The following is a 15,510-nucleotide window of genomic DNA, read 5'->3' on the forward strand; positions in this document are numbered from 1 at the left end:
TGGGGGAGGGTTTGAGATGATGTATCTGATGTTGTATTGTGATTCTTATTTAAATTTTTTCCATCATATCATGTTTGAGTTTGCATCCATCTATTGCATAAAAAAAAACATTAAAAAAAAGCTCGAAAATTTCCACAAAAGCAGAGTGTTCATGTAGTTTGCACTTGCATATTAGGATTGAGTCTAGGGTTATTCATATAGGGTTGTTGCATTTAGCATAGGGGTTGATGATGATTGTAACCTTGTTAGCATGCTGGATTCAATAGGATAGGATCAAGGCCCTTGTTATTAGTTCTTTGATGCTTGTTGATTGAACTTGAAANCACTCAACCTCCGCAACCAAGCCATGCTCAACCTCCGCAATCGAGCTACTCCTCACTTCCGCAATTGAGCCCTACTCACTTCCACAATCGAGCTACTCCTCACTTCCACAATCGAGCTACTCCTCACTTCCGCAATCGAGCCCTCCTCACTTCCACAATCGAGCTACTCCTCACTTCCGCAATCGAGCCCTCCTCACTTCCACAATCGAGCTACTCCTCACTTCCGCAATCGAGCCCTCCTCACTTCTACAATCGAGCTACTCCTCACTTCAGCAATCGAGCCCTCCTCACTTCCACAATCGAGCTACTTCTCACTTCCGCAATCGAGCGCTTCTCACTTCCACAATCGAGCTACTCTTCACTCCCACAATCGAGCCATCACTCGAGCCACCGGTCTAGGGATTCAGCTTTTGNCCCACAATCGAGCCACCGGTCTAGGGATTCAGCTTTTGACATCTTCATCAAAGTTGTAGAGAATTGAGTCATCTTTCTAATGCCGTTTATTTCAAGNATTTATGTCAAGCCAATCGGAGGTGTGGTTCAAGAGTTATCATCGTTTTAGTGGATGCGTATACACCCAGCTCGAGCCAATTTCACCGACCATGCTCGAGCCATTTTCACTCACATCACTGGAGCCACTCCTACTCACACCACTCAACCTCACTCTAGGGAGAGACGACACGCGACTCCACCGCACATGTCAGGAAGACGTTCCGTCTTACGCGCTTCAGGAGATTTCCAAACCGACGCTTCACCTTGCCGTTTTAAGTTTTAGGAATTTACATGTTTTTACTATAAATACATTTTGTNGGAGCCACTCCTACTCACTCCACTCAACCTCACTCTAGGGAGAGACGACACACGACTGGACCGCACATGTCAGGAAGACGTTCTGTCTTACGCGCTTCAGGAGATTCCCAAACCGACGCTTCACCTTGTCGTTTTAAGTTTTAGGGATTTACATGTTTTTACTATAAATACATTTTGTTAAGTCTGGGCTGAAGATATCTTAGTTTTTATCTCGTTTTCTTTTGTAAGGTTTCCCTAGCCACCAAAACCGTACTCTGATCTTGTATCCCGATATCTTTGAATTTATTCAGTATTTTGNGTTTCGATTTGATTTCTTCGACAAAGTTGTTCTTCACATTTTAATCTATCTAAGAATGCTTGTTTCAATGTTTTCTATGTTTGCATCCTTGACTATGATTTTCGGATCTGAGTAGTGTGTTAGTTCTTGAGGATGGGATAGATTAGGTGGAGGATCTTAGGATGTAGAGTGTTTAAGCGTTGATTGCATGATCCCCTTCTGGACTAGAGTAAGAAATACTAGTTTTTCTCTGATCAATTGGGACTAGGTTTGAGACATTTCCACACCCAAAAGGTGTTTGATGAAATGTCTGACCAACTAGTGTCAGAGACTTACGTTCCTAGCCTAAGAGATTAGTTGTCTAGGATGTTTGTTGACATGAATGAACTTGTTTGTAATGCCTGCTCGACCATGATCCTCTAGCGAGAGCTAGGTATGGAAGTGGTTGAGTCTGAGTAGCTTTTGCCAAGAGATTGGATTAGCTAGGTTGTGATGTTTATTGTTTGGGGATAGTTTGCTTGTGGTATGTTAAACACTCTGTAGACTAGGATACTCCACCGACATCAATTACCCTATCCTTAGGACTTCTTTCTTTCTGATTTTTATAACATTCCTGGAACAGTTTTGTTTCTTGCTTTTTAGTTCATGCTTAGACTCGTTTATGTTTTTATTCATTTTCGCTTCGTGTCATGCATTCTCGTTTCTAGTTCTGTGACTCATTTCGGTTTTGCATTTTGATCACTCTAGGATTGTTAGAAAAAAAAACACTCTTTTGAATTGGCTTAACTTGTGACTTCTTGATTGCATCTTGAGTGATAGTGAACCTTCCCAACTGGATTGACACCTTAAGTATTACAAAGCATAAGGTTAATTGAGACCTACTAGAAAACACAAAAATCCTAGTATCAGCACACAATCTCATGGTTCATCTCAAGTTGTGGGAGTCCCTTCAACATCGACTTCTGCATCATAATTTTTAATTTGCTGTAATTGACATGTCTGAGTCGTGCATGCCACAAGTCGCCTGTGTCACTTCTCCTCGTTCTTTCAACATAGGCTTCTTCTGCTGACATCACATAAATAGCCCTCATTTTTGGTCCTTCTATGAACGGTGTGCCAATAATTTTTAATTCTCGATACACCTTTACATCTTCTGGACCAAACAGTACGTAGTTGCCTGCATTTGTGAGTTGAAGTACGGATTACAGGTTCTTCTTCATCCCGGGAACATGATAAACATTTTGAAGTTGAAATTCTTCATGTTCATTCTTCTGTGGTAGATTTGTCTCACCAACATGGGCTATTGGCAATTGTGTGTTATCAGCTATTATAATAACATGATCTCCATTGTATTTTGTGATGTTCACCAATTTTGACACATCTCCTGTCATATGATTTGAACACCCAGAGTCAACGATCCAATCATTTTTGTAGTCAACTGAGTGATCGCATACAGCGGTAAGTGCAGATTCTTCTATTGAGTCTTCCTCTCGTCCATCTTCAATGTCTACTTCCTCCGCAAAGAAAGAAGTTTCAAACTCCCAATCTTCTTCTCCATGGCCTTCATTCTTTGAACTTGTGGCAGCATTTCCTTCAACTTTCTTCGACCAACAATTTCTTGCATAATGTTGCCATCTGTTCTTCTTTCCACAATGGTAACATGCATCACTTTGATTATTATTTTGTTGCCATCTGTTCTGACCACCTTGATTATTTTGAGCTCCTCGAGCTCCCCCTGATTGGAAACTTCTCTCATGGTTTCCTTGAACATCTTGTTCTTGTCCGTTAAGTCTCCCAGTACCACGTCCACGTCCGCGTCCTCGACCGCGATCTCGACCACGTCCTCTACCACGACCATAACCATAACCTTGTTCATTTCTCTTACTGGTGAATAAAGCTGTCTCTTCACCATTGGTTGGTCGGCTAAGCGTGGGTTTATCTAGATCCTCCTCATTCATTAGCAAATTCTCTAGATCTGCTAAAGTTGGCTCGGTAGCCCAGCACCGAGTTGCCGTAATAATACTCTTGTATTCCGGCTTCAGACCATGAATGATAACTCTTTTCATTCTTTTCTGAGTAATACAATTTTCAGGATCTAGTTTAGAAATCTCATCACAAAGAGACTTCACCTTCGAAAAATATTGACTCACGGACATATTCTTCTGGGAGATAGACAAAAGCTCATTCTCAAGCCTTTGTAATTTTGCGTCATTCTTCTTCGCAAAAATTGTCGTCAATATGTCCCAAGCTTCTCTTGGTGTTCGGGCATCTTTAATCTGTTGTAGAAAATCTTCTTCTACAGCCACGGTTAAAGTGTACATGGCTTTACCCGCCTTGAACTTCTACTTCTTCAGGGTGTCATGATCACCTGTTGGTCTTTGAGATGCAGCATCTTGTCGTACCAGTGTTGAGGTTGAGGTGTCGGAAGTTGTGTCTATGCTTCTTGCTTCCCTTGGTGGTGTCGTCTCAGCTCCGTTAACGATATCCCATAAATCTTGTCCGAGCAAATAAAACTTCATGCGAGTACTCCATGACCCATAATTGTTGTTATTGAGCTTCTCAATAGAGGTAGTAAAATCCGTCATGATTTTACCAAAAGCTTCNCTTCCAAATAACAACTAAAGAAATAAATATAAGAGTTGGTCGGTTCGACTTCGCTCTGATACCAAATGTTGAGAATTTAATCGGTTTAATATTGGGTTAAAATATAATTGGTATCTTGTAAATACACAATTAATAAATTAACCACAAATATATAAGCCAACTAAATAAAACACTCTTATATTTATTTGTAAATCACTCACGATACAAAGTTTATAACTTAATAGTAAAGACACTCAAATCTCACACCACTCGTTATTTTTGGAAACCTCACACACTCACTTATTTTATATGTTGCTTAGTATTGCAACTTCTCTTTATTATATTGGATGCTATGGGATGATTTGCTCTCGCTTGATCTCTCTCTATTTATAGGAAGCTTGCAGCCCACTTTTGTTGACAAACATAACAACCACCACTTCTTATTATAACAATAGAAGCACCGTCCTATTTAATTACCTTCTCTTTTTGACTTTGAGTAAATCTTTGTAGCACATGTGAAAGTGATGATGAATTACTTTTAACAATTCGCTCCCTCCCATCAGCCAAAATAACCAGCACAGGCTCCATGTATCGCACATTTGTGAGCACACCATAGTTGCCCGTCAAATAATGAGAGGCACCGGTGTCTAATATCCAAGAGGGAGTAGAATAATTACCCGAAACTCTTTCCTAACTGGAGCTTGCTCCACCATTTCCTCCAGCGTTGAGAAGCTTCATAAGACGTGCCCATTGGTTGTCGTCAAGGCCACTTACGCCATCACGGTCTTTGTCGGTGATTACATAACTAGCACGTTCTTGAGGTGGCATTGGAGGCACGTGAACCACATTTGCATAAGTCATGTTACGACCACGTCCACCCGATGTGCCACCAAAATGACCACCACGATCTCTTCCTTGTACCACACGACTCCTTGGGTGATCACCCCACCACTCCAGATATCCCACAACAGCAAAACAACGATCAGAGGAATGACGACTACGATGACAGTGGGTACACACAGCGTTCGCATCGTCAACACGGACAGACAAAGAAACACGACCTTGTTGATGTACTGCATACGCAGTGATGTCAGCTGCATTATCCTCCTTTTTAACATTGTTTCTTAGATCTTCCTCTTGACGAACAACATTATACACTTCCTCCAAAGGTTGAATCGGCACACGAGAAACCAGAGTCGGTCTCACCGTGTTAAAAGGTTCATCAAGACCAGAAAGAAAATCATGGACCTTGTCTTCCTCTCGATCGAGCTCCTGCAAAGTGGTAAGATTGCACTCACACTTCCCACATTTGCAGACACGCAGTGGCCTGTGACTAGTGTAACGGCCCCTTCCTGTCTTAACCGGTGTCCTTGGTTCTTAACCGGTGTAACGGCCCCTTCCTGTCTCCAATCCATGCTCTCACCGGTTTCACTGACATTTTCATGTCTAAATGACATCGTATCGTAATAATCCAGTGATGAAGTACCTTCGGGCACTAGCAGCCCCATGTACCTCGCCTGAAATTCCTCGTCGGTGAGGTCAGAGAACTTGTTGACATCCAACTTATACGTCTTGTTTGTATTCCTGTTGAAGCTCTCGACGAACTTTAAGTTCTTCTTAAAGATCTCAAACCTACTAGCTTTTTCTCAGAATCGTGTGAGTAAACGCGATGGAATCGAGACATCCATTGCTCATGTTTCTCAACGGCAGAAGCTTCAAAGAGCCCACGCCCACGAGATGTGGCTCCCGAAGTTCTTGAACTCAAAATAATGGCTAGAGTAAAGATTATGATCGAAGTCATTCTACTAGAGAGAAAATGTATATCAAATGTTTTGGTATATAAGTGTTTAGGTTTATATGACTTTGTTGCCAAGAAACGAGTATGAGAAGGTGGTGTTATATAGAGATTCTGGAGCGCGTAACATGTTTACTGTTTGAATAGTCTTAGCGACGTTTTAATTTTGATAATTTTCTAACACGCTACGAAGTCAAGTAAATGGTCAGTCATCATCATACGTCATTTTCATAAACACCTAATTTTGTTAGGTCCGTTAGCGCAATCTGCAAACGTAATCTTGGGTCTATGTATTTATCGGAGAGTAAGCCTACATAAAACATTTTTCTAAACATTGTTGATAGATTTTTTAGGAAGGGATAATGTACATGATCACATGCATTAACACATTTTAATGGGGTTGTGAAAATAACTTTTGTTTTGTAAATAATGGTATCTCATGAAACAACTTAGTTTTGCATATTTGGAAGCAATTGAAAATTTCCATAATGTTTGGAGAAAATATTAGTAAGGATTATTACTAATCAAGAATTCAAGATAGTTCTCTCTTTCCTTGTTGATAAAAGACAAGCTTTGGTAGCCAGAGGCAGCCACGTATATATGGAAATCTAATTAATTGTTTTGTTTATATCCAAAGAGATTAGTGGTCGGTTTCCAAACTAGAAACCAGCTGATAATGCACACGAACCTGAAAGCAATCTCAAAACAAGTAGATTTGTGTTCTTAAAGAGCTTATTAAGCAAGAGATATAAGATAGCTCATTAGGAGCTTTATTATGCAGAGAAACTAAAGAAAGAGGAAAGAGATTAGGTTGTCACCAAGAGCAAACAGTATTAGATTTGATATTTCATAAGATTGAAGAGAGGAGAGTTGTTTTGAGACAACTCCTCTCAAAGTTACTCACTAAGTTCTCATTACATCACATTGGGCTTTGGCTTGTCTTTTTTGTGGAATCTAATAGATCCAAAGAACCAAAAAAACCGGAGGTTAAAGATTAAAGATTACTGGCCGGTTTCCAATTTTAAACAAAATAATCTAGTATTCTTTGGGACATTTCAAACATTTTGTTGTTTAATTCTTCTCGTAGAGCCTAGAGGCCCTAGACTATTTCAAACAAAAATCCAAACTTATACGATCGTTGTCGTGAGGAAAGCAAGGTACTGAGCTTAGCAAGAGAATGAGAGAATCATATTCTTAAGTATCTAATTCTCTCAAAAAAATATATTCTTTTGAAGAAAAAAAAATGTCAATGATCTCCATACATAATTTGTGTACCGTATTGGGTATTTTTTGGGTTTAAATATATTAGTAATTAATTAACAGTAATCTTGATTCAAATTCATTTTGTCGGACTTAGACGGTTATTGAAGCATGGATTTAATGGATTTTTAAATCTAAGTAAATTTGTATGTTATTCAACCATTCATTTTAAAATTTTAATTAAAAGAATAAAGACTAACCAAAAGACTGAATAAATGAAAGAGAAATATACAAGTTTTGCCATGAACAGTTATAAATCATATATATAAAAGTAAAGTTTTGGTCTTTCCTTATTGGTTGATTTTAATTTAATGTTTTCAAATTTTTTTATTTTTATTTACTTTCTAATTATTTAATTGCTTTAAACAATAGTTAAAACTCAATTAACACAATACAGTAGAACCTCTATAAATTAATACTCGTTAAATTAATAATCTCTATAAATTAATAAAGTTGGGACTAATGTAATTTTGGACATTATTCGATAATATAATAAGATAATAATTTTTTTGAAAATCCTTTGTAAATATATGGTCCCATCGATAATATAAATTAATAATTATAAAAAATTATCTAAACATATATATATATATATGCACATTAATTTTTATTAGAGTTTATTTTAAATATTTTTAATATATAAAAATCTTTAAATGTTATCTTTAAAACATGATAATTGTTATTTTCCTTGTAATTGATTTTATAAAAATATTAGTTATAACGATTGTTTTGTTTTTTAAATATATTTTTTGGTAAGTCTCTCAATAAATTAATAATTATTAATTTATCGATAAATTAAAACCTCTATAAATTAATAGATTTTCTTGGTCCTGACATTATTAATTTATAGAGGTTTTACTGTACATTTAACTCACACATTAAAATAAAATTATAACTGAAAAAAATAAATTATGCATTAATCATATTCCACCATTCAATTTTATTCAAACACAGTAAATTATAATTATGCATTCAGTTTCCTTTTGTAACTTCCATCAATTCTTATCATATAAATAACCATTCTCTCATTCTCTCATATTAGCATTCTTTTACTTTTACATTTTCATATTCTCTCATTCTCTTTCATTTATCTCATTCTCTTTTACAGTACCTCAAATCATTTTTTTTGTTTTTTTTTTGTTTTTGATATTTTATTTTTGTTGTATGGGTTACAAAAAAACAAATGAAATATCATTGTAAATTTTAATTTTAGAGACTGCATGATATATATTTTACATTGTTCTTGTTTTTAAAGATTCATCTCCATTATCTAATTTGGATTATCATCTTATAAGTAATCATTATCTCCTTATCTCCCACCAATATCAAATGTTGTTATATCTCATATGTGTTGTAAGAATTTTATTCTATATTTTAATTTAGAAAGTATTATATATATTTAACATTTTTTCAATTTTTATTTTATTTATATAAAAATAAAATATTTCTTTTATATTTTTTGTTTTATTCAAATTTATTTTTTAAATTTCCATAGTTAAATTTAAATTCACAGATGTTGGTTTTAACAAAAAAAATCAAGTTTATTTGAGAATTAGATGTTCATATTCCTTTTAAACAATCAATGTGTAAAAATGAGTTAGCCACATAAATAATTCACTTTAATATATATATAATTGACTTTTTCCATTCATTTTCACTCTCTCCTTATTGGTTTATTTTTATTTAATGTTAATTGCTTAAACAATATTTAAGATCCTATTAACACAATATATTTATAACTCACACATTAAACAAAATTATAACTGAAATAAATAAATTATGCATTAATCATATTCCACCACTCAATTTTATTTAAACACAATAAATTATAATTATGCACTCACTTTTCTTTTGTAACTTCCATCAATTATTATCATATAAAAAAACATTATCTCATTCTCTCATATTAGCATGTTTTACTTTCACATTTTCATATTCTCTCATTCTCTTCCACTTTTCTCATTCTCTTATACAATACCTCAAATCATTTTTGATTTCTTATTTTTGTTGTATGGGTTACAAAAAAATCAAATAAAATATCATTGTAAAATTTTAATGCTAAATTTTAACTTTAGAGACTTCATGATATATATTTTACATTCTTCTTATTTTAAAAGATTCATCTCCATTATCTAATTTGGATTATCATCCTATAATTAATCATTCTGTCCTCACCTCCCACCAATATCAAATGTTGTTATATCTCATATGTGTTGTAAGAGTTGGACTATCATCTTTGTATTGTTTATGTTCTTGCATGAATTCAAAATCCATGGTAAGAGTGTGATTATATATTTTGCTGGATTTATCTTATATTTTGTTCAATTTTATTTCTTTTTTTTATTGTATTTCTTCCTTCCTTCTTTCTCTTTTTACTATTTTCAATGTTCAATTACATATGTATAATAAAAATTTTGTGGCTATAAAAAAAAATTATCGATGCAGATTCAACAACACTAATTTCAATCAAAGCCCAATAGGGGAATCAATCAAAAGAAATCATCTTCACACATGTATATATATTTTATTTTTAAAAGTATGCAATGTTTTAACAAAATTAACTATTATAATCGAATTATTAAATAAAAATTTTGTAACTCTCTCTTACCTCCAAATTTTTTTTGAGAATTTGTATACTCATCATTATATTTAGTTCTTCTGATCCAAAATATAATTATATAAAGATCATTATAGTGTTTCTTTAATTCAAAATTTTGTAATTTAACGATTTTCTATATGAAAAGCAAATTGATATTCCCATTTCCAAAATCTTACTACAAAGTGGAAATCATTAGAATTTAACCTAGCAATATAGCTTAAACTAAAGTGAATATAAAAGAGATTAAAAATTATATTAATATTTGGAATTTTTTATTGCATTTCATATGATTTTATAGGAAATATATTTAATTGATAATTCAAAAATAATTTTGAAATTTAATTATTAATAATTTAGGTAAATTTTGAATATCATAGTAAATTTTTATGATTTGAATAAATAAAGTGTATTATTGACATTTAGGAAATTTTTTTGTTATATATGTATTTTTAATAAGAATTTCAAAAATACATTTTTTTCAATAACAACATATACCAATTTAAATAACTTTATTAAAAAAAATTTCTCAGAAAATTCTCATAATTTTATGATTATGAAATAAACTAAAATAAATTAACATATGTAATACAACAACCCGCGCATTACGTAGTGTTAGTAATAATACCACTTTTTGTTTTGTATTTTTTCATTTATCACAATTTCTTTTTAGAATGACGAAATTACCAATATACAACTTTAACAACAAAATTAATAAATGTTACTGTTTTTTTATTAGACGTAAAGTTTGTCCATGATATTTTTTTCCTTTTTTTGGAGTAAACCTCTCTCTCTCTCTCTCTCTCTCTCTCTCTCTCTCTCTCTCTCTCTCTCTCTCTCTCTCTCTCTCTCTCTCTCTCTCTCTCTCTCTCTCTCTCTCTCTCTCTCTCTCTCTCTCTCTCTCTCTCTCTCTCTCTCTCTCTCTCTCTCTCTCTCTCTCTCTCTCTCTCTCTCTCTCTCTCTCTCTCTCTCTCTCTCTCTCTCTCTCTCTCTCTCTCTCTCTCTCTCTCTCTCTCTCTCTCTCTCTCTCTCTCTCTCTCTCTCTCTCTCTCTCTCTCTCTCTCTCTCTCTCTCTCTCTCTCTCTCTCTCTCTCTCTCTCTCTCTCTCTCTCTCTCTCTCTCTCTCTCTCTCTCTCTCTCTCTCTCTCTCTCTCTCTCTCTCTCTAATGGAGAACCAACATATTATGGACTTTTTCTTCATTTGAACCATTTTTTGACCACAACCTCCATCTGGTATTTATGCTTCGCTATGGATGAACAACGATGCTTCATTCGAGCATGTGTGCTACAACCCGGCAGACCACATCTCAATGGACCAGATCCGACACCAGCAGACCAAACTTGTCCATTTACTAAACTAATCTTTTCTAGTATGTAGGTCTTCTGAAAACACAAATGATCGTTTAGATGATGAAACAAGTCTAAGAAAGACGTTATTCACGATCTAGCCACATGTTTGCACTATGGATCACAAATGGACCAAATTCGGTAGAAAAGATCTTGTGGACCAGATTAGGTGTATGTAGTAAGTATTTTTTTTCTAACTTGTTGTCCATCCTGCATGTACAGTGCAATAAGTCCATTTTCATCAATTAACTGTTTACTAATTTGTACATTTTCTATAATTTGTTTCCTAACTTGTTATCCATCCTATAGATCACCTAACTAGCCTACACCTAACCATCAAGATACCACAAGTGATTGCTTAGAAGCTGAGACAAGCCTAGAAGACCAAACTAATTAGATTTGTATCGATGGACAAGATCTAGTGGGCTAGTCCAAATCTGTCCATTACCTGTTTACTAAATATTTTCCATATATTTCCATAAATCGTAATTTAGGGGTGGACTCATTTATTAACAAAGAAAATATCGAAGGTTTAGTTAGGTATTAATTGATGGACCATATATATGTAAGACCTTAAATTTGTTTCAATCTTCACTAATTTTATTTTTTATCATGCAGATCTGCTAACCAATCAATGGACAACCCTGATGAACATCTGATGGACAACACTAATGAACTACCGCGAGAAAAACAATCGATAGACAACATTGATGAACTCTCCGACGACAACACTGAATATATTGTTGTTCCTTTCAAAACTGCCCAAATTCCGTAAATATTATTGTTCGTCATCAACGAACTTTGACGGTTGTTCTCAACAAAACCTGACTGTAAATCCAAGAAAATTTTTGCTTTCCTTTCAAATCTATTATATTTTACATGTTATTTTTTTAAGATTAATATTGTAGATAACTCTAAAGAAATTTGTCCACCAGTAATATCCATGTTTTAAAAATTGCTAGGCGCTAGTCGGGGTGGGCCAGCGGCTAACGGAAAAATCAAAGATTAAACGGAGATTAATCGGAGCCTAGTTTTAGGTTTTTTATTAGTTTACTTATGTATATTATTTATTTGTGTAGATATCGACTAAAGTTAGAATGGTGTAGTAGTTTCAGCAGTTTTTGATTTATTAAAAGTCCCAAGTTCGAGTCCCATAACCCATTTTCTGCTGCTTTTTAAAGTTCTTTATTAATAAAGAGTATAAACATCATTTCCTTATCATCTTCTCCCTTTTAATTCTGCAACCCTAGATGACGGCTGGTTTTTTTCCTTCATTTGGTTCGCTTTCTTCTTTCTTTTTTCTTTAAATTGAACCCAAAGAAATCATATATGTCTTAATCGCCGGTATAATTTTAATTGTTGTATTAATCTCTTTTGCTTCGTAGATCTTTCAATTAAAATCTGTAACCTCTCTTTAGCGTGGCCGTTTGTTTGAATTGCGTATTTATGTCTGTAATCTGTTAAACTTGCTTCAGTTTCTGTAATATTTGGACGATATCGTTGACTTCATTATTTGACCTATTTAGTAGACTTCTCCATTAAGAAGTCAGTCGACAAAGTCTACTCATTAATGATTTACGACGCGACAGTTTGCGTTATTAATTATGTAACTGTTCATTGTAACCGTTTCGTCTCGTATATATAAACCAGCCCGGGGCCTTTTGATTATTTTAAAACTGCAACCAAAAAAGTTATCAGTCAATCATTTCTTTTAAAAAAATAGTACGTATTGACGACGGAGAATTGGTGATTGAAAGTCTTGTATCGGTCAATATAAATCATCCACGCTTAATTGGAGACTGAACACGGTTGGGTAATTGAAACTTTCTCTATATCACTTCACGTTTGTTTCATTCTTAGAAAGATTATATAGCATATCACTTTATACTTGTAAGTGTAGAATTCTATATTCACACGCAAATTTTTTGTCCCTATATTAATTTGGTTGATTAGATAGATTTGCTGTTTAAAGGAATTTTAGTTCCCCAGATAGAAGTCTACTTGATAAGTCTTCAGCATAATAGTACAAAAATTAATTAGATTTGATAGTTTTGCAGTTTAAAATACGTTTTAGTTTCCCCAGAAAGAAGTCTACTTGATAAGTCTTCAGCATAATAGTACAAAAATTAATTAGATTTGATAGTTTTGCAGTTTAAAGTATGTTTTAGTTTCCCCAGAAAGAAGTCTACTTGATAAGTCTTCAGCATAAAGTACACAATAGAACATGTATGCACGTTCAGATATTTGGTGACCCAAAAAGTGGTTGGATCATTCTTCACACTGACGACGACCCTCCACGTGCATGCTGGCACAGAGCATATTGCCACCAACCGAGTCTTTGTGAACTTCTTAATTTTGAAAGAGAATTTTAACAGAATAGCGGTCAAACGCACCTCTGTTATGACATCATGTTTGCATGGAAAGCATTGACCTACTTTCAGTTGGTCTATCCAAGGATTATTTAACTGTCCATGAATACCACCAAGAAACGGTTTCCCTTCTTCAGCATCTACATCCAAGTGATCTCCATCGTCATCGTCATCTTCATCTTCATCTTCAAATTTCCGTACTCACTGTAATCGAAATCCATGTCATCAACATCTTTCGGCTTCTCATCTTAAGTATCATGGAGAGCTTCTTGACATTCTTCTACACATTCATCCGCACCAGGATCTACATCGTCACCTACTTCACCCGTTGAATCCCCATTGTCTATAGAACGAGAGTTGTTTATATCATTAGCACATTCCTTAACCGGCTGTCCATCCATGCATCGCGTAGAGACGTAAAGGCGAACAACATTCCTACTACTAAAATCTATCAAGTTCTGAACTGATCTATCATTTGTGAGATAGACAGGAGGGGTATCTTGGGGCAATTGCTGAAGCATCATCTCTGTTAAGGGATACGATAACTGAACCATCTCTGTTTCTTTGTCAATCTGATAATCTTCTACATCCATTTCAAGAAGCTCAGCGTATGTACAACCGTGAAGCAAAAAAAAAACTTTCTCCCACCTTTGCGTCCATCCATATCAAAATGCCAAGACCCATTTCTCGTCACCCATACTCCGAAAACAACTGGTATTTGCGCCATTTACCTAAAAGAGTAAGCAGCAAGTCAAATACTCAATACATTGCTGACTACCCGTAGAAGTCTTAAATCAATAACCTAGATGCCTAACAAAACCAAATACATGATTGATCCAAAAGTATAATATATTATCATGGAAAAAATAGACAGAGGCAAGTACATAACCGATACAAAACAAATACACTATAAAATCAATAAGAAAAATTTATAAATTTCAATTAAATACTTTTTCAATTATACAGACTTCACAGGTAACTCCAACACGTCGACTTCTTAAATTAGTCTACCTTAATGACCTAACTGCCTATGAAAACCAAAAACTTGATTTCTCCATATGTATAATATGGATTCATATCAAAAACATACATAGGCAAGTAAATAACATATATCAAAGAATACAACAAGAAAATCTTAAAAATTATTAACCAATTTGCAATAATTTGGTTTTCATATAATGCTGACTTCATGTTCACATCAACCAGTAGACATAAAAAGACTATACGACGGTAACTTCAAATAAAGTCTATTTCTTGCGGTCTATTTTTGCAATTACAATTTAACAAAGCAGACTGCGAACGAAGTCTACCAGAACCGGTTGACTTCTTTTGTGGTCTTCCTTTGTTAATTTTTTGGTTAGTTTTGCAATTAAATAAGTAAAACAAGGTAGACTTCAATGGAAAGTCCAAACGGTTAACTTCAAATATAGTCGACTCTGGTTATTTTTGCAATTGACCAACCCATTGACTTTCCAGTAGACTTATGTCTACTAAGTAGACTTCAACTATCCGTCAACAAAAAAAAGTAAACTTCGTCGTGGTTAGTTTTGCAATTGACCAAGTTTGACTTTCGCCAAGTAGACTTCGTACGAAGTCTACATTAATGATGACTTCGTTTGCAGTCTGCCGTGGTCATTTTTGTGGTTGACCAACATTTGAATTTTTTAAGCAGTAGACTTCTTTTGCAGTCAACTAATTATTTTAATATAATAATATTACGGTCAATGCTTAAATATTGTGGTCAATTCCAAAAATAGTCATTATAGAAGTCTACTCGTTTATTATCGTAAGAAGACTTAGCCTAGCAGTCATCACTAAAAAGTCAAGAATTTGGTCAATTGCAAAAATACACCTTAATAGACTGCAAACGAAGTATCGGTTGGAAATATTTTAATGCAGTCTACACTATATTTTTTTGTTTACAAATGAAATTTAGGAGACTGGAATTTTAGTCTACGGGCTCGAAGGTCGATAAATTTTCAATTGCAAAACTGACCAAATAGTAGACTTTACATGATATTATGATGGTTGGACTAACAAATGAAGTCTAATTTCGACAAAAAAACAAAGAAAATCACGAAATCTACCGGAAAATAACCTTATCGGTGGTTGTTCCGCAATGTCAAGCACCGAGGACGTCGTATTTAGTC

Source organism: Camelina sativa, chromosome 9 (genome assembly GCF_000633955.1).
Source record: "Camelina sativa cultivar DH55 chromosome 9, Cs, whole genome shotgun sequence".
NCBI lineage: Eukaryota > Viridiplantae > Streptophyta > Magnoliopsida > Brassicales > Brassicaceae > Camelina > Camelina sativa.